The sequence below is a fragment of the Chlamydotis macqueenii genome, chromosome 5, assembly GCF_036417535.1.
Source record: "Chlamydotis macqueenii isolate bChlMac1 chromosome 5, bChlMac1.mat, whole genome shotgun sequence".
Taxonomy (NCBI): Eukaryota; Metazoa; Chordata; class Aves; order Otidiformes; family Otididae; genus Chlamydotis; species Chlamydotis macqueenii.
The window spans coordinates 47074593-47100516 of NC_141560.1; the positions used below are offsets into that span (position 1 = coordinate 47074593).

Genomic DNA, 25924 nt, shown 5'->3' on the forward strand with positions numbered 1-25924 from the left:
CTCTGACTTGAGTAACTATGTTGAGAACTTTCTGTCTTATTTTCCCAGCAGGTTTCTTAATAATAATTACTGATATTTCTTATATTTTCTTCACCTGAGGATGAGCCCTTCTGTTACAAACAGCTAATAAATACCACTCCACCCCCCACCTCCCCACCAAGGGGATGGAAAAACAGAAACTGTCATGACTGTCATAGTTATGGATAACACATGGTGCCAATGAAACAGTCTCGTGGGTATTTTCAAGTGGTCACCCTTCCATTCAGCTATACCTTCCTTACAATGTTTTCCCAGCAATAGCCCTGCCCTTCCAGCATACACTTAGAGCCCAGGGCAGCACTGCTGGAGTCTCAGCTATTCCTATACCAATAATGCATTTCTTTTTAATTGCAGATGCTGGTCTATTTTATTAAATATTCTTTCCATCAGTCCTTTCTCAGACACTTCAATTTTTCTTGGTCTAGCACATAGGAAAAAGAGAGTATCAGTCAGAAGACAAGCCACAGTACAAAACTACCCATGGGAAATCTGTTCCTGTTGACGCTCTTTTGAGCTCAGTCACAGAGCAGCCAGTCAACCATGTTTGGCATCTGGAGTCCCAAGAATGATTTTGCACTGCAACTTACAATTTGGAGGTGCCAAACAGTGCCATTCAGTGAACTATCTACAAGAATCTTGAGTGTTATCAGATCTCTTTTGACATTACCAAGCTATGCATCAGCATATAGTATTGACACAAGTTTTTCTGCTGCAAAATGTAATTTTAAATACAAGCACATGGCCAAATTACGTAAATTAATAATATTCAGTTCTCATATCTTTTTCACTTTTACTTCAGAGTCTCTGTTGTTACGAAAAGAGAGACTGGCTCTCTAGCAGACAGAAGTGAACAAGACATCACAGGCTTGTCTATTAGTGCAATACAAACTTTTACATGTAAAATCATATTGTCTGTAGGTATATGAGCATTGTAACAATAGGACAACATTGTTACAGGAAGATTGAAAGGGTTTTGGTATGAGGTACATGAGTCTAGTTTAAAGTTTGATTCAAATAATGCACAACTGATGTAGGTTGCTAAAATGCTTTAATATTAAATGAATCCTGTCTGTGTACAGTGGTCATCATAAAAATGTGAGCTCTTGCCAAGAAATCATTATAGATTCAATTTTTGTTGTGTAGGAACATTCTACTGTATCGTTGACATTCATATATCTATTGACAGTTTTTGATATTTAGTAATTATTGCATGTTTCTACTTTTTAGCATAAGATACTTTTGGTTTGAATCTATTTAAAGTATTATCATGTTTCTGTTAATGTTTCTTTTATTTGAGACTGAATGTCTAAAACCAGGGGAAAAAGTAAGTAGATCCTTAAGATTATTCTAAGCTTTTCTTTTGCATGGTATGTGGTATTAATAATGCCCTACAGGGAAATAATCAAAGAACTTTATTATAATACTGTTGCTCAGAAAGGCAGCATGACAGCCGTACATTGCTGCTAATTGAATTTAATGAGCCTCTTAGCACCATGAAAGTGAGTCTTTGAAATAGAAGCTATTCAATTTAGATCATTTGGATTATAATTAAATAATTCACATTTACCGGAGGGGCAAGTTTGATCTTAATTAGACCTTTTTACAGAAAGGTGATGCCGTATACTTTTGCATCTCTATAGATGTACGCTTTTGAAATAATTATATTAATCAAAGTTTAACCTTGAAATAGATAAATATGGTAGCATTTTCTCTAGGGAAATTTTAGTGATTATTCACTTCCTGATTTTGAGATAATGAAAAGATATTTTCTTCAAAATATTATGTCCACAAATCCAGTAGTGATATCAGATATTTTGCCTAATTGAATGATATTTTGATTTTAGTACAGTTACAAAAGAGAGGAAGCTTCAGTTTGTATTGTTAAAATTACAGAAAGCTTGTAAGGCTTTGTTACCTTAGCTGATTGAAGTGCAGTTGGGCGTGAACTTGCTTTCACTGCTATTATTTTCTTACACTCCTTTTGATCTCACTGAAATCCTCAATTCAAAATTTCAGTTTTGAACCACAGTCTCATATTCACTTAACAGTAAGTAAAAAATTGCCCCCATGTTAAATAATTAATATAGATGATTGGTTAGTTGAGCTAACACCAAGTGTTTAAGACTTCTTCCCCTTGGTTACAAAATTTATATAATTTATATAATCAGTTTCTTTTTCTTGCAATGTGCTTTCCAAAATCTGGCAATATGTTTTCACCTATTTTTGGAGTATTAAATACCTACTAGTGATTACATGACTGACTTTGTTTTGTGATCTCAGTTGAGAAACAACAGATTTCTTTTTTTTTTTTTTTTTTTTTTACAAGATGACTGCTAATTTAGGTTCCTAGAAGCTGAGGTGTCTCACTTCAGTACAAGAACTTGCCTCTCCACTTTTCATAGGTTCGAGTTGTCCTTAATTTCTTTAAAAGTCAGTTTGAAATGCAGGCTCTTATCAGCCCTGCAAAAGAGGCCATAGATGACTCAAGGCTGTAGGCATCATTCTATAAAATTGAGAAGTCTTTTACCTTTAACAATAGTCTCTCCAAGTGGGTGGTGGTGAGAAAGAGCTCGTAGTACAGCTACTTGTACTGTTTCCACTCTGTGGATGAGAAAATACTTAAGTCAGGGTTGTCAATCCAGCAAGAAAATAAGATATTTTTACAATTATTATTTTAGCTTTGTGAGTCATTCTGTGATATGTAAGGATACGTGCAGTAAATAGATAATGGGATAGAATTAGCCAAAGTGTTTGAGTGTGATACTGGAGATGCTCTTGCTATGCTTTTTTTGCTTCTGTATTGTTCTGCAGCAATATTTCTAGGTGTGTAAAAGCAATGATTCAAGCTTAGGTAATAACATTTTAAATCCTGCTCATTACCTTTGTATTTAAAAAAAAAAAAAACCAAAGAAAATATAGCAAAGAGTGTGTGATTGTCATTTCAGACACACACACACACTCCTGTCTCAGTCTCTTGATTCAGTTGCACTAGCCACATCTGATTTGATTCCTCAAAACAAGCCCTGCAAGAGAACTGATAACCCATAATGCTGTATGGAAACAGGAGAACTTGTGAAGACCTAAAGTTCCCCATAATTCTAGTAGCAGTGTGTTTGTTGCACAGATGGGAATGTTGATTATCCTTGATTTAGCCTTAATGAACATATTTAGTCATGCAGTTATTCAGCATTTAGATATCTAGCTATAATTTTTGACTCAGTGATACCATCAGCATTGATGCTGAGAATTGAAAATACTAAATGCAGATGAGTGTTCTCAGGAGTATATGGAAATATTTGTTATTGGTTGGTTGGGGTTTTTTCCCCCCCAGTGGAATGTGTTAAAGAGCAATAAGGGACAATAAAATATATTCAGTGTATTTCTCTTACTGTTTAGCACCTTGTGTATGTCTTGACATTGGAAAATTGTACCTCTCAAGCCTTCTTCATCTGAGCATATACAAATAGTAATCAGAGATATTTAGGTTTTAGATTTGAATTCCTCTACAAATTTAGGAGATTAAGCTATACTTAGGAACTTGACTGCATGCCAGCATCACTCCATTGGGCTTAACAATTGTTACTACAAAATGCAAGGAGAAGTAAAATCCAGCATTTTCAGAATAAGAATTTTAACTTCCATTTATCACATTTGTGAGATTAGTATTTCTCTTCCTTTACTATATTGAAAAAAATCCAAAGCTCTTCCTAGTGGCATTTTTCATAATTACTCCCTATCTTTACTGGAAGTTTTCATAATGGGCCTGACACAGCAGGGCTTTTTGACACCTCAGCCTGTCTTATTCCCTGGAGGAGCACAGACTCTGCCATCCTATCACTCTGTTTCACGTTCTTATTTTCCTGTATGCTTCCATGACATAAAGAGTTTTAAGACCCTTTTTCACCTCTCTTTTGCCCCTGGCACTTTAATATAAAGATTCAGAAACTGAGTATATTGTGTTTTGGGGAATCTACTTCAGGCACCTCTTTCCGATGTTGTATTTAACCAAGATACAGGTGCCATGTGAACATGAAGAGATCAAAGTCTGAGGACTGAAGGGGTTTGACAGTGTTGCTATGCTTTTGTGTTAAATCTCATTAATACTAAGTCAGTTATTTTTTGTTTAGTTGCATAGGTATGTTTTTGTTTGACCTGGGGAATTTGTTCATCAAACAAGGTTATAATGTGCTCTTCCCACCACCAGCCTCATCTGTTTAGGAAAAAAAAAGCATTACAGTAAGACAATCTAAGATTTTTAGCATAAAATAATTAAGGGCTCCAAAGCTACATTCCAGCTTTTCATCCCCATCTCAAGGAGTACAAATCAGAGCAACAGAATGGAGTATCTTTTCAATGTCGTAAGCGGTTATGATTTTCACATTACTTCAAAAAGTAGTTGTTTTCATAGCAGTGCATAGTTAGAGATGGACATGGCCCCTTATTTTCACCATCCCCTTGGTTAACTGCTCATCAAAAGTCCAGATACAGTTCCAAAAAACTTGAATAACTTTGAAACCATAGTAAAAGTGTTACTGTTTTACATATATATATATATATATGAAAACAAAAAGTAATTAAAAAACATTACAAGTTATATTTTATATTTCTTGTCTCTGTCACATACATGTTTTTCTTTTTTTTGGAAAGTCTTCTGTGCAGGTAATTGGATTTGGTGCTTATTAGTATCTGATAATGATGGGATAACTGGTGGAAGGCCAGTACGTGCTCCTCAGATGTCCTGTTTCTGTTTCTTTGGAGAACTGACCAATCTTCAGCGCCTTGCTTACATGTTCATCCTGCCATGTATCCTATATAGTAACTGAACTGATAAGAAAATATAACCTGAAAATAATGTAGTAAACATTTCATTAATACACTTGATAATGTGTTGGTTAAATTGGTCACATCTGGAGAGTTCAACTATGTCTATACTTTCTCTAGACTCGTTGTGATGGATGGTGAGCTTCCATCCATCCAGATCTTTCAGACTTGATTTTTGGCTATGTACATTATGGTCTGAATGAAAGGCTAGTGAAGTGATGTATACATTAATAATAATTGCCTATCACTAAAATGCTATTTTCCATTGATTAAAATTACCACTTGTATCATTGATCATGAAAGACAGCAGAATATGCTGATACACATTGTTAGATTCCAAGTTAACTGGAACCAGTTAAGTATTGTGGTAGATAAATAGTGAAAATATGGAAAAGCTTGATGTGCAGCAGAGAAATGAAAGCAAATAGAGAGCCAGGACACATAAGGATAAGGAAATAAATTAAAAATGCTATGCAATTATATAAATCAACAGTGCTTTTTCCTTTGGGTACTGGAGTCAGACAGGAGTAGGTATTTACTTTTGCAAAGTCAATAAAGTGAAACCCTGAGATGGAACATAAAATACTTGTATTGGGAGGAAAGGAAATGGCACCCTTGATCTATCTGCATATTGTCTCTGAGAAATTACTGATATTTCATAATCTTATCTGAACAGAAATATTTAGCTGGATAGATCATTAAGTGCTATCTTGGAATGCTGACACAGTGGCATGTCTGTATTTAGTGTTCAACAAGTTTTGAATGCAGATATGAATATGTTTCCAAACCCCCTTCTGTTTTTCCCCTCAGCCAATTTATTGCTCTGGAGAACATTAATATTTGTGTCCTTTTTATTAAGTGTTGGAATTACTAATGTAGTTCAACTGCACCACTATTTTGAAACATTTAGAAGAAAATAAAGAGAAAACAAAGTCTCAATGAATAACATCTAGTAAGAATATGTTTCTGTGTTTAACTTTCACTGTTTGTCAGGTAATCAGTAAAAGATGCCTGCAGCATTGTAACACCCACTCAGTGTGCATGCATATCATTGTATCCATCCATAACAACTCCATCAGTAAAGCTGGAGGTGATGAGGAATGACTAACGGTACGAGCTACTGAAGTAAATAATCATAGTAGTAGGAATAATTGTAGAACTCCATATTTGCATGTATTTCACACTGTTATGAGACTATTTATGTTTTAATGTGCCTAAAGTACCAATATTTCTAAACATTGTTTTGCTTCTGAAGGGAAAAAAAGTGTCAGAAAGATTCTTGATTTCCAAAGTGAATACTGTACTTTAAGGGTAATCCTGTGAGCATCATAATGAAACATGAAGACAATTTTGTGAAGTGACTTACATTGCCGACTGATTCTCCAACTGAAGAAATGCGTATTTCCGGAAATTACTCATGGAGGATAAGTATCTGAACATGGTCTGTCAAGATAAGTCCTACCTTGTGTGAGAGTACAACTGAAAAGAGATTAGAACCAAGTAAAATTATTATTTTGTTGTTATTGTAATACTCTTTTTTGATAACTGCTTCTGCCTTCTGTAAGACCCAGATTTCTTAAAATCAATTTAGCCTATCAACTGTAGATTAGAAAGAATGGTTGTCCCCACTTCTCTGAGTGTAGGACTATTACAGAAAATTCATTGTTTTAGTGTTCAGAAGTCTTCTTATGTTTTTCTTGATTAAATGCGTTAGGGTATGCACATTTGATTTTGTAGAATCATAGAATAGTTTGGGTTGGAAGGGACCTTCAAAGGTCATCTAGTCCAACTCCTCTGCAAGGAGCAGGGACGACATCTCCTATATGAGGTTGCTCAGAGCCCTGTCCAACGTGGCCTTGAATGTTTCCAGCGATGGAGCATCTACCACCTCTTTGAGCAACCTGTTCCAGTGTTTCACCACCCTCATTGTAAAAAATGTATTCCTTATATCTAATCTAAATCTACCCTCTTTTAGTTTAAAACCATTACTCCTTGTCCTATCACAGCAGGCCCTAGTAAAAGTCCCCATCTTTGTTATAAGCTCCCTTTAAGTATTAAAAGGCCCCAATAAGGTCTCCCTGCAGCCTTCTCTTCTTCAGGCTGAACAGCCCCAACTCTCCAGCCTGTCCTCATAGGAAAGGTGCTCCAGCCCTCTTATCATCTTCGTGGCCCTCCTCTGGACCTTCTCCAACTGGTCCATGTCCTTCTTATGTTGGAGGCTCCAGAACTGGATGCAGTACTCCAGGTGGAGTCTCACAACAGAAGCTCCCTATATCTTTCTACTTTTAACCAGACAATATATTCATAGCTTTGTCGTGGTTTTGTTTAGTGAGGGGGGCCTAAGGTGGTAGCTTCTGTAGGAAACTGCTAGAAGTCGCTCCCCTTTGTTCAGGGGACTTGGCCAGGCCTAGGGCGGACCCACTGCTGGCCAAGGCCGAGCCGATTGGTAGCAGAATGTCTCGTGATAACGCCTCTGCGATAACGTATTTAAGAATGGGAAAACAGAAAAAAAAAAGGAGAGAAGACAAGATGTGAAGAAGCTGAGCAGGGGCAGAGGCGCAGAGGGGGAGGCGCAGGCCTCATGGGCCTTGCAGGCCTCACCCTCTGGCCTCTTGCCAGGCAGCCGACTGGGCCCGACTCGCTCCAGCCCGACTGCAAGAAGTGGAGAGGAGATGAGAAGTGAATAAGATGTAAAAAAGATCCTGAGAGACATCTACCAGCCTGTTGTGAGGAACGGCTGCAGACGCCAAGGTCAGTTCAGAAGGAGGGGGAGGAGTAATGCGGCTCCTGGCCAAGATTCCCCTGCAGCCTGTGGTGACGACCATGGTGGAGCAGGTTGTCCCCCTGCAGCCCATGGAGGTCCACGGAGGAGCAGAGATCCACTTGGAGCCCGTGAAGGACCCCGTACCGGGGGAGGTGGATGCCTGAAGGCAGCTGTGGCCTGTGGAGGGCCCGCTGGGACAGCTGTTCTAGAGGGACTGCACCCGTGGAAGAGATGACCCACGCCGGAGCAGTTCCACGAAGGACTGTGGCCCGTGGGAGGGACCCCACGCTGGAGCAGGGGAGGAATGTGAGGAGTTCTTCCCCTGACCATGAAGCAGCGGCGTGAAACAACGTATGATGAACTGACCGCAACCCCCATTCCCTCTTCCCCCCTGTGCCGCTCAGGAGGGGAAGGTAGTAGAGATAATGTTAAGCTTGGGAAGAGGGAGGGGTGGGGGGAGGTTATCTTGTTCTCTGTCTCATTATCCTGCTGTTTGTAGTAATAAATGAATAGTTTTCCCCAAGTCGAGTCTGTTTTGCCCATAATGGTAACTTTAAGGATTTCTCCCTGTCCTTATCTCAAACCTCGAGCCGTTTTTCCTTATATTTTCTCTCCCTGTTCTCTCGGAAGGTGGGGGGAGTGAGAGAGAGACTGCGTAGTCTGGTCCGATCGGGGCTGAACTACGACAAGCTTCTAATTGTATCTTTTCTTAACCTTCATCTTGCTAGGGTAAATGAGCTAAGTACTTCCTGATTCGTCTTGTAAGATTGGATTCTCTTATTCTGATGATGATCCTGTTAACGTCTACAGCTCGAATTAATATTGCTTGCGCATGGATAGTCATCTGCTGAAGTCTACATGAGGTTTTGTACAGTTGCATTAACAGTGGAATAGTACTATCTGATACATTATGGCTACATCATCTTGGTTATTCAGCAACTGTCTAGTAGCATAAAAGTTTTCAGCTTAGTCCTTCCGTGTGCAGTTTGTAAGACTGAACTGTATAACTGAAATCCTTTTTAGTCAGTGAGTGGAAGATCTTGGAGGTACCATTAAATGTCATCCTATATATCTTCTCCATTTTCAGGTGCTTGAGTGAAAACATATAAAATAAACAGACTTTATACACATGGAAAAAAACCCAAGTTTTTTCTTATTTAAAAATATCTGTCGGGTTAGGGACTGAGAATGTACCTTCAGTCAAACTACATTGCATTGTGTTACATTTTTCATGTATTTGCATCTTGGATTATTTTTTTCTTCTGAATTTTCTTTGAAAATTCACAGATCAGCAGCTCTTGGGAGCATTGCTCCCACTTCTTTTTAGTAACTGATATTTATTAATCTATAATCAAATATATATATGCCTATGCTAATAGATCATATAAAGATCTTTGATCTTCTTTCCATTTTTTTTTTTCAGAAAGCCTGGCTTTTGCTGTATCAAAGTCAGAATAATAATTATCACAAAATAAAGTTCTTGTTTTCCAGCTGAATCTACTTAAACTCCTTTAGAGACTGAAATAAGGGGGTAGAATGATCTCCTTTCTTGGCATCAAAGGGTAATGCTCCCTCTATGGATATCCAGACTTCACAGCCCTGCCATTTCACCATTGAATATCCCTGACACCTACACTCCTGATTAACAGACTCTATGCAAAGAAGCAATGTATAGTTAATTTTTTTTTATCCCTCTGCAGGGCTTTCTTGCTTTCTACTGTTGTAAACACCTCTCCACACATGTTTTTTCATTGGTGCAGTGATATAAAGACCATGTTACTGCAGTGTTGTTTATTATGACTGAGAAAAATAGGCTACTTTTATGTTCTTTCAGAGTTGCTGTATTTTAATACAATTGATATTATTTCTAATGCCCTACCAAGGTTAAGTTTAAGGCTACTTTAAATTTACTTAAACAGAAAAAAGGTAATCTTTGGTTTTTATTCCATCTAGTCTCTGAATGTATAGAATCATAGAATCATAGAATGGTTAGGGTTGGAAGGGACCTTCAAAGGTCATATAGTTCAACCCCCCTGCAAGGAGCAGGGACATCTCCAACCAGATCAGGTTGCTCAGAGCCTCATCGAACCTGGCCTTGAATGTTTCCAGGGATGGGGCCTTGTCTCTTTGTTGTTTTGCATCTATCTCAGACAGTGATTTATTCTTCTTTTGTTTTTCTATGCAATATATGTATTTAGAAAACTTTCCTGGGCCCCTCTTCCCTCCAGGGCCACCTCCCATGGCACTTGGCCCATCAGGTCCCTGAAGAGGCCGAAGTCTGCCTTCCTGAAGTCTAGGGCAGAGAGCTTGCCGTGTAGTTTCCTCCCTGCCCCGTGGATCTTGAATTCCACCTTGTCGTGGTCACTGCAGCCAAGGCTGTCCTTCAGTTTCACATCCGCCACCGGTCCCTCCCTGTTGGTGAGCACAAGGTCGAGCATGGCACCCCTCCTTGTCGGCTCCTCTATCGCCTGCAGAAGGAAGTTATCGTCCACGCATTCCAGGAACCTCCTGGACTACCCGTGCCCTGCCGTGTTATCTCTCCAACAGATGTCAGGGTGGTTGAAGTCCCCCATGAGGACCAGGGCTTGTGAGCGTGAGGCTGCTCCTATCTGCCTATAGAGCACCTCATCTGCCCTTCTGGCCAGGTGGCCTGTAACAGACCCCCACTGTAACATCCCCTGTCCATCCCCGTCCTCTAATCTTGACCCATAAGCTCTCTGTCAGCTCCTCCTCCATCCCCCAGGCGGAGCTCCACGCACTCCAGCCAGTTGTTGACGTAGAGAGCGACACCCCCTCCTTGTCTCCTCTTCCTGTCCTTTCTAAAAAGCCTATACGTCTCCATGTTGACGCTCCACTCGTACAAGTCGTCCCACCACGTCTCTGTGATGCCAACAAGGTCGTAGCCCTGGTTGTATCCATGCATCTCCAGCTCTTCCTGTTTATTTCCCATGCTGTGTGCATTGATATAGAGACACTTCAGCTTGGCCCCCGACAAAGCCGACTTGCTGGCTGGAGCAACAGGAGTTCTTTTGAACCACAGTTTAAGTTCGTTTACACTTACCTGTGATCCTTCCTCAGCTTCTGGACCCTCGGTGCTGGCACTGGCGCTATGCTGACCGCAGTGGGCTGAACTGTGCTCCCTCTCCCCCAGCAACACTAGTTTAAAGCCCTCCGGACGAGTCTGGCAAGCCTTTGTCCAAGCACTCTCTTCCCCTTCTCAGTTAGGTGCACGCCATCCGCCCCTAGTAGCCTGGGCTTCTCAAAGCATGCCCCGTGATCTAGATACCCAAAGCCCTGGCTGTAGCAGCACTCCCTGAGCCAAGAATTAACCTGCCAGATACATCTAGCCCTTTCAGCTCCCTGCCCTTCAACCTGGAGGATTGACGAGAAAGAGTCTTTGACTGTTGTACCCAGGGCCCTGAAATCCCTTTTGATGTTTCTCAGGCTGCTGCCGGCTGTGTCGCTGGCACCCACATGAAACACCAGCAGTGGATAATAGTCTGTGGGCCGTATGAGGCTAGGTATTCTCTCGGTGACATCCCTGATACGAGCCCCTGGGAGACAGCATACCTCCTGAGAGAGCGCATCAGGTCAGCAGATGGGTGTCTCCGTACCTCTCAGGAGGGAGTCACCCACTACTACCACGCATCTCTAACTTATTTTTTTTGTTATTTTAAAATTTGTTAAAGGGGCTCATATTTGTGTTTTGACCATCTTTGGGGGGTTTCTGTTCATAGGTGGATCTGCAATGAGGAAATGGAAGGAAAAGTAAACCAGCAGATTCACAGGAAAAACACCAAGCTTTTATCTTCCATTTAACATAATCTGTAGCCTACAGGGATGCTGTATCGCTGAAATAAAGAAATACTGGTTTAAAAAAACTCAAAAGAACTTGAGTCTTTCACCAAAAGTGTTCAATGGTATTTTATGATATGAGAAATGTCTTTTAATTGAAATGAGTTTCTGGAGGGTGGGAAATGACCTAAGGCAATATTTGAAAGAGGTGCCTTGATATGGCACTCTGAAGTGCATATTATGAAATAAATAAAACTGTACTGAGGATAAGCAGAGCTACATAGCAACTTTCTGTATAATAATGCCTATGAAAGGCTCATACAGAAGATAAGATATACTGACTTTATCCAGTGAGAGATCTTTTTTTTTTTTGGATCAAAAGCTTTTGAAAAAACTGAGACTCCTGTTTGCTTGATGTATGCTATTTCTAGTACACATGGATTGATTTTACTAGGAAATAAGAAGAACCACATCTGTAACCCTGCAAATGACAATAAGGTAAACATCTTTCTGTAAAAGTTTAGGTTACAGATTTTCAGAGGGGAGGGGGTGTTTGCTTGCTTGTTTGCTTGCTAAGTATTAATGATTGCGTTAGTTCTTTTGACTTCCTCAGGGATATGAACTTGTCTTATATTCAGAAATTGCAGAATGTGTTTCAGCTTGTCTTTAATTCTGAGCACACCACTGCTCTAAGGGAGAGATAGTGCAATACCTTTTACAATATCATCCTACTATGAGGCTCAAATTCTGTTTCCAATACATTTGTAAAATATAATAGCAATTCCTATAAACTCAGGATAATCTGATTGTAGGATGTTACTTATTTAAATTGTGTTTCTTCATATCCATATATTTATGATAATAGGATAATTATTTTTTACATGAATTAGGTGTGGACTAAGAATTTAGATGTTTGTGAATTCTAGGTGTGTACAAATAAGTTCTGTGACTTAGATTGTTCAATTGTTAATGAATAAATATGAGGCTTATTTTTAAGCAGCATAAATATAAAATCTTTCTGGTTTAGCCACCTTTACTTTAATGAATTCTGATTAAAGCTGAATATTTTCCTATCTTGATAAATTAAATAACTTGAATTTGTTGATCGCAGTGTGGAAAATAGTTTCTGTTTCTGCATATATAAATAGTAATGATGATCTGTCTTTTCACTGTGTCCAGGAGTTACTTTCCCTCATTGTGGTAAGGGAATTAATCTATATTGCCTTTCCTAAGTAATAGCATCTGTCACAGAGTATACGAAGATGACCTAGGTCTAGATATAAATCTGTACTGAAACCCAGTAATGACTCATATCTTTGGTTCTTTCAATGTAAGCCCCAGTGTAGACATTCATATTTCAGAATAAGTGTCATATTTGGTTTAGTTTAAGCCAGCTAAAAATGATTTAAATTAATGACTTAAATTAATATAATGCAGTGTTAAAGTTAGGAATGTTCACACAGAGACTTAAAATAGCATTGGTCTGTACATGGCAATTTCACGCAAACTGTCTATGTAAAACATCATTTAAAAGCTTTACAGTCAGTGAAAAGCTCCACTGCACGGTCCTGTTTCCCAGTCTGTCTCAAAGCCATAGCATCTCAAGCTGTTTCTGTTGCATATAGGAACTGAAGGGATATATTTGAACATGATGTGAGAAGGATTTCTTCTGAGGGAACCTTTTGTGCCTGGGAGAGGGCACCCTGAATCAGCTGCTTGTGCTCCTTACCGTTTGTTTGGACCATGTGACTTCCCCTGTAAAGATGAGGTGGTGGCTCCTCCAAATGCATCTCAGGCTGTAGTTGGATATGTCTATAATTAAATATAGCAATTTTCACTCTGTCTTACAACATATATAATCTTTTACACCTCTGTAAGACAGGTATAAAATTTTCCTATTCTGATTTGCTTGCAGTGTACACTTACGGTATCCATTTTGCACAGGTGTTAATGACTCCACCAGATGCCAGACACTAGAGAATGATTTGAAAAAGGGTGGTTCATAGCAGTGAAAGGTAACTACCATTGTGTTGACATTACTTTTTATTTTGCTAGGAATGGACTAATAGCCAAGATTTTATATGAGAGGGAAACATAATTATCATTGGGAATGGAGAACTACTCCCTCACTCCATCAAAAGAAATCAAGTAGTTTAAAGCAATGACAGAGTAAGAAAACATCTTTAAAAAAAAATGCCCAAAGGTCATGGTAAAGAAATGGTTTATGAACCTATCTTTAATTAAGCAGTTTTACATGGCTGGAAACTATATCTCTAAAAGCTATATAGTGGTTCATGCATGCAAGGCATTTTTTTTTTGTGTGTATGAATACATGAATATTGTTTAAGAAATAAAAAAAAAATCTCAATTTAAAACATTTTTTAAAATCCTGTAGTTGAGTGCTGAGTGAACTTACTTCAGTGAGTGTACTAGAAGTCCATGTCAGAATTACAGTATAGGAAATATTTTAATCTTTTTTCCTCTCAGGTGATAAGTGAGAGAAATATGTGTGCACATATTTGCCATGTTTTGCAATTGTGACTTTGCCAACAAGTTGCATGATTTGTAGGCTTAGTAGGAACAATGGAGTGATTTCCATAAAAATCCTGGGTGTAAATATAAACAAGACTCCTACAATGTGGTACCTGTTCAATTTAGGAGTCCAATTCTTTTCAGCATAGAACCATTATAAAGCAAGGAAATTGCCCTGCACAAGGTGCTGAAAATTTATGTCATTTAGGAAATTCTGGGTAACTCCCATCTACAAGAAGGGCCGTAAGGAGGATCTGGGGAACTACAGGCCTGTCAGCCTGACCTCAGTACCCGGGAAAGTTATGGAGCAAATCATCTTGGGTGAGATCACTCGGCATATGAGTGGCATCCAGGGGATCAGGCCCAGCCAGCACGGATTCACAAAAGGCAGGTCATGCTTGACCAACCTCATTTCCTTTTACGACTGGGTGACCAGACTGGTGGATGAGGGAAAGGCTGTTGATGTGGTCTACCTGGACTTCAGCAAAGCCTTTGACACAGTCTCTCACAGTATTCTCCTAGGGAAACTGGCTGCCCATGGACTGGGTAGGTATATCCTTCTTTGGATAAAGAACTGGCTAGGGAGCCGTGCCCAGCGGGTAGTAGTTAATGGAGTCAAGTCCAGCTGGCAGCCTGTTACAAGTGGTGTCCCCCAGGGGTCGGTACTTGGGCCCATCTTGTTCAATATCTTTATTGATGACCTAGATGAGGGGATTGAGTGTACCCTTAGTAAATTTGCAGATGACACCAAGTTGGGTGGTGGTGTTGGTCTGCCTGAGGGTAGGGAGGCCCTTCAGAGGGATCTGGATAGGCTGGATCGCTGGGCTGAGCTGAATGGGATGAGGTTCAACAAGGCCAAGTGTTGGGTCCTGCACACAATAACCCCATGCAGCGCTATAGGCTCGGAGCTGAGTGGCTGGAGGACTGTGAAGAGGAAAGGGACCTGGGGGTGTTGGTTGATGCTCAGCTGAACATGAGCCAACAGTGTGCCCAGGTGGCCAACAGGGCCAACGGCATCCTGGCCTGCATTAGAAATACTGTGGCCAGCAGGAGCAGGGAGGTAATCATCCCCCTGTATTTGGCACTGGTGAGGCCGCACCTTGAGTATTGTGTTCAGTTTTGGGCCCCTCACTACAAAAAAGACATTGAAGCCCTGGAACATGTCCAGAGAAGGGCAACAAAGCTGGTGAGGGGTCTGGACCACAAGTCTTATGAGGAGCGGCTGAGAGAGTTGGGATTGTTTAGTCTGAAGAAGAGGAGGCTCAGGGGAGATCTCATTGCACTATAGCTTCCTGAAGGCAGGTTGTGATGAGCAGGGGTTTGGCCTCTTCTCCCAGGCAACAAGCAGGACCCGAGGAAATGGCCACAAGTTGTACCAGAGGAGGTTTAAATTGGACGTGAGGAAAAACTTTTTCTCCCAAAGAGTGGTCAGACAATGGAATGGCCTGCCCAGGGAGGTGATGGAGTCACCATCTCTGGCAGTGTTCAAGAGGCAGCTTGATGAGAAGCTACAAGATATGGTTTAGTAGCTGTGGCAGCAATGGTAGTGGGAAGACGGTTGGACTAGATGATCTTATAGGTCCCATCCAACCATGTGATTCTATGATTCTATGATTCTATGATACATGTAATTGTATTTACATTCCAGGTAGTTCCTCAACTGCAATTATAGTGTAATACTTGTTTAACTATAAAAATACTACTGTTATTATTATTTTTATAATTAAAACATCAGTGTCAGATCACTATCACTGTTACATGTGTTGTACAAATAGTTCTATTTATTGTTTATAAGTAAAATAATAGTGTAAATTATATGATGAATTACTATTACTATGACAGATGGAAAATGTAGGCTGAAAGACAAAACCCATATGCTTAGTGCTTTTCTGTGCATAACTCCCATTATCACCCTTGGTGACCCAGTTTAAATGTATGGCTGAATTGGAAACTGAACCTCAGTAGCCAGAGTCCCACTCTCATCAGTAACCATTGCACCATCCTTGCCCTGAATTGTGTTTGAAAGCAGAACAGGAATCAAATTATGATAGTAGTTACCAGTAGATAGGGTGCATATGTGAGAGTGAACTCTGTGTGGTTGAAATGCCTCAACTAACTTTCAGGAATTGTTGTACTAGTAAAGCTGAGTTATGTTTAGATGCTAGTTAATTCTGTGATATATTAAAAAAAAGACAGGACAGATTAAGAAAGTTTGTCACTGAAGCAATACCTTAACACCTTTAATACTAAGTTGCAGCTATTTCTGTAATTATAGAATAATGTTCACTATCATTGTGCAAAGAGGGAAAATATGTGATCTGTTTTGGAAAGTGGAATGCCATCTGGTCCATTCCTGTACTGCTACCAGAGGCAGTTCATAACATCCTTCTGAGGAATAAAATACTGATGGCAGGTAAAATATTTGACATTCATTTAAAATTTAGTAAAGCATTATTGTAAGATGAAATGTACTTCCTGTTCTCCTTTGCCAGAATGGCTCTCATAATTTTAATAGTAACATTAGGCCAAATTCTGATCTTCATGCACCACAGAAGTAAAATCACTTTCTACAGGGAACTTCTTGGAATGATCCCAGTGATTAAATTTTAAAACAGCAGCAGTCTCTGTTGCTTTCCCTTATATAATAGTAAGTTAAATTGTGTTATAATCTGTGACTGTGTGAATGTGTCTGATGCAATTTTGTCTCTTGTGTCTATTTTTGTCCCCTGATTATTCTCATTTGTTATGGAAGATCAGTGATGTAGGTGTATGTAGAATGGATTTTTTTTTCCCACTTTAAAGAATAACACTTTTAAACTTTTATATTCTATTCCCTATATATTATATTAATATACTTTTTCTGTAAGATTAAATACATTTTATGTTCTATAAATTTGATGATGAATATATTTCTTTTTAATATTTGTGCCCAAATGGAAATTCTTTCTGATGCTAAGAATCTATTAGATCCTTCCAGCTAAGTTTTAAATAATAGTTTATTGCTGTTCTAGATCCTGAAGCTGTTTTTTCTTCTATACGTAGAAAGCAGTCAGCAAAGACAAGAAGCTGACAATAGAATAATTTAATTACAGTTAATTCATAAATCCACAGGATCACAATAGGATAATAAAAGCAGATGATAATATATCTTTGGGATAGAAAATCAGTTTGTAAAAAACATGACTGATGTGAACAAAACATTCCTTGTATTTCCATACTGCATATTAACTAGCTGTTCAGAAGTTTTATATGTAATTGATGAGATATGATACACAGAGGCTAGTGATGTGCACTGTTTCTGAAAATCAAAGAGAAACTGCAAATATTACAATATCTCGAGTTAAGGTCAGTATTAGTTATAAAGGAGCGTTACCACATTTTTCTCCCTGAGTTTTTTTCCTTCACATGCTGCCTTCAAGCATAGAAGAAATGACCCTTCTGGAATTGAAGTTATATATATACTAAGCATATTTTCTATGGAAGTATTTGGGTTTTGGCATGAACTTGTCAGATAGCATACATCTGTGATCTTTTGGTTAATTAGGGATCACCATTATATCTACTACCAGATGTTTTTACTTCAAAAGAGAAATGACGTGTCCAGGCATTTGAACAGCTGCAGGAGGTGCAAAATTAGTGTAGGTTAACATACTATACATCTGCCTTAGAATTTTGGTGTTCTTTAGAGGAATAATGTGAAGTAGTATCAGACGAATAAAATACATAGGTAGCCGTTAATGACTGTCACACATATATAAAACCACAATGGAAGCAGACTGATGGAAATGTTGTCCTAGGGGATAAAAAAAAAAAAATTACTCAGAATCTGCAGTTAGTAGGGAAGACTTATATATGTCATGGGAATACTTGGCTTTTAATTCATGTCAAGAAGTAGCTGTACTGTGTCAAAGACAGTTCTGCACAAAGAATACTCAAGTTCACACGTGCTTCCTAGTATTGTGCATTTGGCATTGTTGAATGTGCAGTTCCTGCCAAATGCTATAAAACGCTATAAACGTTGGAAAAAACCCTAACCCACAACAAAATAACTATCTGCATTTCAGTGTATACAGTTCAGAAATGGAAGGTGATTTTTCTTTGTCATTGAGACATGGTGTGAATTGGCACTACAGTATATGGATATTTTGTCTGGTCAATGAGATTAATGGCTGTAGTATAGAGCTACCCACTCTGTGGCATCTTTCAAGAACAATTTCCACAGTATTATTAATATTATTGTTGATGAAGGTAAGCAGGACAGAATATAAAGTGTAGTGAAAGCCAGATGAATTCTCTTTTATTATCTATGTTTAAGTTGTATGTTTTAGATGGTCTGCATAAGAAAATTTAAGTACTTGTACTTCAGAGATGTTACTATTTCATAATTCATAATGAGATTTCTAAATAAATTAATTATTAAGCGTATTATAATCTAGTGCTCTGTCAGCATGAGATACACCACACCATAAAATGTTATCTTTTTTTCCCCCAGCACACATAGGTTGCCAGAAAAAAGAATGTGCAATGGAGATTGTGGAAATATTCTAAGATACAGCACACCATTTGAAAAAAAAATAAATACACTACACTGGCATAAAGGATAATTAATTGTACCATGAATTACTGAAGACAGGTAAACTGAAAATCACTGTCTTTCCATTCTTTCATTCATTAGTATTGTGTGTCTGCTAAGGTCTGCTGCTGTCTTCTTTGCAAACATTATTCTTGACTATTCATCTGTACCTTTTCATATCATCACATGTTGTTGTATAAGAAAAAAAACTTTAAATGGTTAACTGATGTTCAATTTTTAGGACAGATCTCAAACTGACTTTTAAATTGGTAACCGTAGGCTCTTCATTGGTAGCAGAAGTAAATTATAGGGAATGGATTTCTTGGGACTCATATATGTGAGTCTTGCAGTCATGTTTGTGCTTAAAGATACTCTGGATCTGGATTCTATTTGCATCAATAATGAAGAAAGCATTTGGAAAATTCTTGTATACTCTCTTCTTCTTTCTGATGTTTGCAGCCTCATAAAGCAATTAAATGAAGCTAAGAATGGATACTTATTCATTAATATTTAGAAAAGTCTATGCAATCCAAGGGATTTGGAGGGCAGCAAGCATGGAGCTTTTTATTAGAACATCAAAGTATGTTGATGGGAGCACAAGTCTTTTATTTTGTATTTGTATAGAGGAATACTGAATCATGAGAGAAATTTAGGGTACAGAAGCTCTGTCAGTACTGTGGGTCTGATTTTTGACTTCTTACGATCTTTGTACAGTCACGGTTGTGAAAAGTGAATTTTGATGGATGCCAGCACTGAAATGGGCATTTTACACTTTCACTTTTCAAATAATTAAATGGAATTTAAAAGCTTTTGGTGGTGAGTAATCAGTTCTAATTATATTTTTCCTTGTACTAGAGTTTTCTGAGATTTTTTTCCTACATGTGATTACGGTATTAAGTGAGAAATATTTTGAGTTGTGAGTTCCATAACCATCCAGGTATTAAGAAAATCTTTCCAGATAAAAAATGACAAAAATATAAATAATGATATCATAAGAACATGAGGGTTTTTTTCTATTATCTTGCCCCACCACGAAAAGCAATCTATATAAATTTAAAGAACAATGTGTTTTCTTTTGTTACTTCGGTACTTCAAATATATACAAAAAACACTTTACTGAAGAGCAGTTTTTAATATGCCTTATAGTAGAATGTTACTATATTATATGATAACACTTTTAAAAATTAATGGGGAATGATGAATGTCATGTGTTTCGGAGACTACTGAGAGGTGCTTTATGAAAGTTTTTGGTGTGTTGACGCAATGCAATTGGAGAACTTTCAAAGACTGTGATAAGCTAAATATTAATAAATTTGCATTGTTAGTATCAATTTAGAGGCAAATTCAAGAAAGACAGAATTTCTAAATGAATTTCTAAATCTAATAAATGTGAAAACATGATGGATGTAGACTTGTCTGATTTGATATTCGGGTCTTTCTTTCTCTTCCCTTTAGGAAAAGAGTTAAAATGAACTTTGTACTATAGATATTTATTCTGTAACTGCCACCTGTCTTTGAGAATTTCTATCTCCAATCTGTGTACCACCTAGTGGGTGGAATTCTGCTCATTTATTTATGTATGTCTTACCGCTCCGGGGGGTTTTTGCATACTATTTACTGACAGGTCATATCAGAATTTTTTTTGCTAATATATAAAATTCCTCAACTTGTATGTTTGAGTACAGCTAGTACCATTGTCAGTCTTAGACTTACAGAAATATTTTTAAAAATACATTTTAGGATTACTTTCTTATACTGCAGAAGAGAATTGTTGTGTACGAATTGTTGTGGTTTTGTTTAGTGAGGGGGGGCCTAAGGTGGTAGCTTCTGTAGGAAACTGCTAGAGGTCGCTCCCCTTTGTTCAGTGGACTCGGCCGGGCCTAGGGCGGACCTGCTGCTGGCCAAGGCCGAGCCGATTGGTAGCAGAATGTTCCATGATAACGCCTCTGCGATAACGTATTTAAGAAGGGGAAAACAGGAAAAAGAAGAGAAGAGAAAATGTGAAGAAGCTGAATGGGGGCAGAGGTGCAGAGGGGGAGGCGCAGGCCTTGTGGGCCTTGCAGGCCTCACCCTCTGGCCTCTCACCAGGCAGCCAACTGGGCCCGACTCGGCCCGGCCTGGTTGCAAGAAGTGGAGAGGAGGTGAGATGGATGATGTGACGAGATTCTGAGAGGCGTCTGCCAGCCTGTTGTGAAGAACTTTTCTTGTGAGAGGAATGGCTGCAGATGCAAAGGTCAGTGAAGAAGGAGGGGGAGGAGTAACGCGGCTCCTGGCCAAGATTCCCCTGCAGCCTGTGGTGACGACCATGGTGGAGCAGGTTGTCCCTCTGCAGCCCATGGAGGTCCACGGAAAAGCAGAGATCCACTTGGAGCCCATGGAGGACCCCACATCGGGGGAGGTGGATGCCTGAAGGTGGCTGTGGCCCATGGAGGGCCCGCTGGGGCAGCCATTCTGGAGAGACTGCACCCCGTGGAAGAGATGACCCACGCCAGAGCAGTTTCATATGGGTGGGACCCCACGCTGGAGCAGGGGAGGAATGTGAGGAGTTCTTCCCCTGACCATGAAGCAGCGGCGTAAAACAACACGTGATGAACTGACCGCAACCCCCATTCCCTCTTCCCCACTGTGCCGCTCAGGGAGGGGAAGGTAGTAGAGATAATGTTAAGCTTGGGACGAGGGAGGGGTGGAGGGAGGTTATCTTATTGTCTGTCTCATTATCCTGCTGTTTTTAGTAATAAATGAATAGTTTCCCCAAGTCGAGTCTGTTTTGCCCGTAACTAACTTTAAGGATTTCTCCCTGTCCTTATCTCAAACCTTGAGCAGTTTTTCCTTATATTAACTCTCCCTATTCTCTCGGAGGGTGGGGGGAGTGAGAGAGAGACTGCGTAGTCTGGTCCCGATCGGGGCCGAACTACGACAACTAATTAACATTAACATTCCATAAACATCTGCTTTAAATATATGTTTTTTACATTGATTGGGGAAGCATAGATGCCATATATGGTGTTTATGTAATCTAGCTCTGCCTGGGGATGGAGGAGGAGCTGACAGAGAGCTTATGGGTCAAGATTAGAGGATGGGGACGGAGAGGGGACGTTACGGTGGGGGTCTGTTACAGGCCACCTGGCCAGGAAGACAGAGCAGACGAAGTGCTCTATAGGCAGATAGGAGCAGCCTCACGGTCACAGGCCCTGGTCCTCATGGGGGACTTCAACCACCCTGAGATCTGTTGGAGAGACAACACGTTAGGGCACAGGCAGTCCAGGAGGTTCCTGGAATGCGTGGATGACAACTTCCTCCTGCAGGCGATAGAGGAGCTGACAAGGAGGGGTGCCATGCTCGACCTTGTGCTCACCAACAGGGAGGGGCTGGTGGGGGATGTGAAACTAAAGGACAGCCTTGGCTGCAGCGACCATGACATGGTGGAGTTCAAGATCCACGGGGCAGCAAGGAAACTACGCGGCAAGCTCTCTGCCCTAGACTTCAGGAAGGCAGACTTTGGCCTCTTCAGGGACCTGATGGGCCAAGTGCCATGGGAGGTGGCCCTGGAGGGAAGAGGGGCCCAGGAAAGTTGGTCCACATTCAAGGAACAACTCCTCCAAGCTCAGCAGAAGTGCATCCCGATGAAGAACAAGTTGGGCAAAAAGGCCAGGAGGCCGGCGTGGATGAGCAAGGAGCTCCTGGACCAACTGAAAGTGAAAAAGGAAGCCTATAGAGGGTGGAAGTGGAGACAGGTAGCCTGGGAGGACTACAAAGAGGCTGCGCGAGTGGCCAGGGATAAGGTAAGGAAGGCCAAAGCCCTGGCAGAACTGAATCTGGCCAGGGATATAAAATGTAACAGGAAGAGCTTTTATAGGTACGTAGGGGACAAAAGAAAGTCCAGGGAAAATGTAAGCCCCCTCCGGAAGGGAACTGGTGTCCTAGTTACCCAGGACATGGAGAAGGCTGAGGTTCTCAATTACTTTTTTGCCTCAGTCTTCACCGACAAGAGTTCCTGTCCCACCACCCAAGCTGTAGAAGGTGCAAGCAGAGAATGCGAGGATGAAGAACCGCCCATTGTACTCGAAGAGCAGGTTCGGGATCATCTGAGGAACCTGAAGGTGCACAAGTCCATGGGTCCTGATGAGATCCATCCGCGAGTCCTGAGGGAACTGGCGGATGAAGTTGCCAAACCACTGGCCATCATATTTGAGAAGTCGTGGCGGTCTGGTGAGGTCCCCGATGACTGGAAGAGGGGGAACATAACCCCCATTTTTAAAAAGGGGAATAAGGAAGACCCGGGTAACTACAGGCCGGTCAGCCTCACCTCTGTGCCTGGCAAGGTCATAGAGCAGATTCTCCTGGAAACCATGCTAAGGCACATGGAGAGCAAGGAGGTGGTTGGTGACAGCCAACATGGCTTCACCAAGGGCAGATCGTGCCTGACCAATTTGGTGGCCTTCTATGACGGGGTGACGGCATCGGTGGACAAGGGACGAGCAACTGACATCATCTACCTGGACTTGTGCAAAGCTTTTGACACTGTCCCGCATGACATCCTTCTCTCTAAACTAGAGAGACATGGGTTTGATGGACGGACCAGTCGGTGGATAAGGAGTTGGCTGGATGGCCGCACTCAGAGAGTGGTGGTCAATGGCTCGATGTCCATGTGGAGACCGGTCACGAGTGGCGTCCCTCAGGGGTCCGTGCTGGGCCCGGCCCTGTTCAACATCTTTGTCGGTGACATGGACAGTGGGATAGAGTGCACCCTCAGCAAGTTCGCCGACGACACCAAGTTGTGTGGTGCCGTCGACACGCTGGAAGGGAGGGATGCCACCCAGAGGGACCTTGACAGGCTGGAGAGGTGGGCCCATGCCAACCTCATGAAGTTCAACCAGGCCAAGTGCAAGGTCCTGCACCTGGGTCATGGCAATCCCAGGCACAAAGACAGGCTGGGCGGGGAATGGATTGAGAGGAGCCCTGAGGAGAAGGACTTGGGAGTGCTGGTGGATGAGAAGCTTAACGTGAGCAGGCAATGCGCCCTTGAGGCCCAGAAGGCCAACCGCATCCTGGGCTGCATCAAGAGGAGTGTGGCCAGCAGGTCGAGGGAGGTGATTCTCCCCCTCTACTCTGCCCTGGTGAGACCCCACCTGGAGTACTGTGTCCAGTTCTGGAGCCCCCAACACAAGAAGGACATGGACCAGTTGGAGAAGGTCCAGAGGAGGGCCACGAAGATGATTAAAAGGGCTGGAGCACCTCTCCTATGAGGCCAGGCTGAGAGAGTTGGGGCTGTTCAGCCTGGAGAAGAGGAGGCTCCGGGGAGACCTGATAGCGGTCTTCCAGTACCTCAAGGGGGCCTACAAGAAAGATGGGGAAAGGCTGTTTAATAGGGCCTGTTGCAATAGGACGAGGGGTAATGGTTTTAAAATAGTGGGGGGTAGATTCAGATTGGAAATTAGGAAAAAAATTTTTGCTGTGCGAGTTATAGAACACTGGAACAGGTTTCCCAGAGAGGTGGTGGAGGCCCCATCTCTGGAAACGTTCAAGGCCAGGCTGGAGGAGGCTCTGATCAACCTGATCTAGTTAGGGATGTCCCTGCTCCTTGCAGGGGGCTTGGACTAGATGACCTTTGAAGGTCCCTTCCAACCCTAACCATTCTATGATTCTATGATTCTAACTACCCATACTATTATCTTCTGAATAAAATGACAAATTCTCAGGCTTGTGTATTGGGTTTGCATAACAATGTTTTGCCAGGTTGCCCAGAAAGGTGGTGGAGGCCCCATCTCTGGAAACGTTCAAATCCAGGCTGGATGTGGCTCTGAGCAACCTGACCTAGTCAGGGATGTCCCTGCTCCTTGCAGGGGGGTTGGACTAGATGACCTTTGAAGGTCCCTTCCAACCCTAACCATTCTATGATTCTATGATTCTATGATTCTATGTTTTGGTGGTGGGGGTCTACAGGTGTGGCTTCTGTGAGAAGCTGCTAGAAGATTCCCCCACATCCAACAGGGTCAACGCCAGCCGGCTCCAAGATGGACCCACCGCTGGCCAAGCCCATCAACAATGGTGGTAGTGCCTCTGTAATAGCATATTTAAGGAGGAAGAACAACACCGGCAGCAGTGAGAAGAGAGGAGTAAGAAAATGTCAGAGAAACAACTCTGCAGACACGAAGGTCAGTGAAGAAGGAGATGGAGGAGGTGCTCCAGGTGCTGGAGCAGAAATTCTCCTGCAGCTCATGGTGAAGACAATAGTAAGGCAGGCTGTGCCACTGCAGCCCATGGAGGTCCATGGTGGAGCTCTTCTCCACAGTGGTGGACCCCATGCCAGAGCAGGTGGATGCCCAAAGGAGGCTGTGATGCCATGGGAAGCTCATGCTGGAGCAATCTCCTGGCAGGACCTGTGAACCCATGGAGAGAGAAACCCACACTGGAGCAGGTTTATTGGCAGGACTTGTGACCTTGTGGGGGACCCATGCTGGATCAGGCTGTTCCTGAAGGACTGCCTCCTATGAAAGGAACCCATGCTGGAGCAGTTCATGGAAGTATCTCATGCTGGAGCAGAGGAAGAGTGTGAGGAGTTCTCCCTCTGAGGAGGAAGGAGAGGCAGAGAAAACTGTGATGAACTGACTGCAGCCCTCATTCCCCATCCCCCTCTGCTGCTCATGGGGAGGAGGCAGAAAAAATCAAGAGCAAAGCTGAGTCTGGGAAGAAGGGAGGGATGAGAGGAAGGTGTTTTATTGTTTCCTTTTTATTTCTTATTATCTTTCTCTGATTTGATTGGTAATTTTACACAAGTCTAATCCATTTTGCTTGTGACAGTAGCTGCTGCATGTCCTTATCTGTCCTTATCTCAACCCACAAAGCTTTTGTTGTATTTTCTGTCACCTGTCCAGTTGAGGAGGGGGAGTGACAGAGCAGCTTTAGTAGGCACCTGGCATCTAGCCTGGCATCAACCCACCACAGCTAGTCATGATGATGATGACAGGGGTGTATTACAGTAGTTAAATGTTTTTCCCCCTTCAGCTCAAATAGTAATTTTGCAGATTTTTCAGGATCCTTGTTATCTAATATTGAGCATAAATTAGACAAAACTATAGCATTTGAAGTATTGTGCAATAAATACATTTGTTATGGTGTTGCCATATTTTTCATGGGTGGCTTAACTTTAAATAATATCATAGTGTTTAAAAATGTTTTGTTGTAATGGAAACAAAAATTTGAGTTTATGGCAGTTTTCAATGCAAAAAAAAATGTTCAGGTGTATTTCCTGTACTTTAGCAATAAGATTTTTAACCACATCCCTTCATAAATCCTTAAAACAAAAAGTAACTTTATCTTCTTCAGCTGGTGTGACTTGAGGAAATTGAAAGTTTAAAACTTGAAAATTTTCATATCTTTTGAACAGAAAGGGACTTATG

General features: G+C 41.2%; 1 protein-coding gene across 1 annotated transcript in view; it reads left to right on the forward strand.

The window, feature by feature from the left end:
• Positions 1–25924, forward strand: part of LRRC4C (leucine rich repeat containing 4C) — a 459752-nt gene that overhangs the window by 186692 nt on the left and 247136 nt on the right. Inside the window, exon 4 of the mRNA XM_086749986.1 lies at positions 18444–18584. The gene's annotated coding sequence lies outside the window, so the exon portion shown is untranslated. The remainder of the gene's footprint in view (positions 1–18443; positions 18585–25924) is intronic.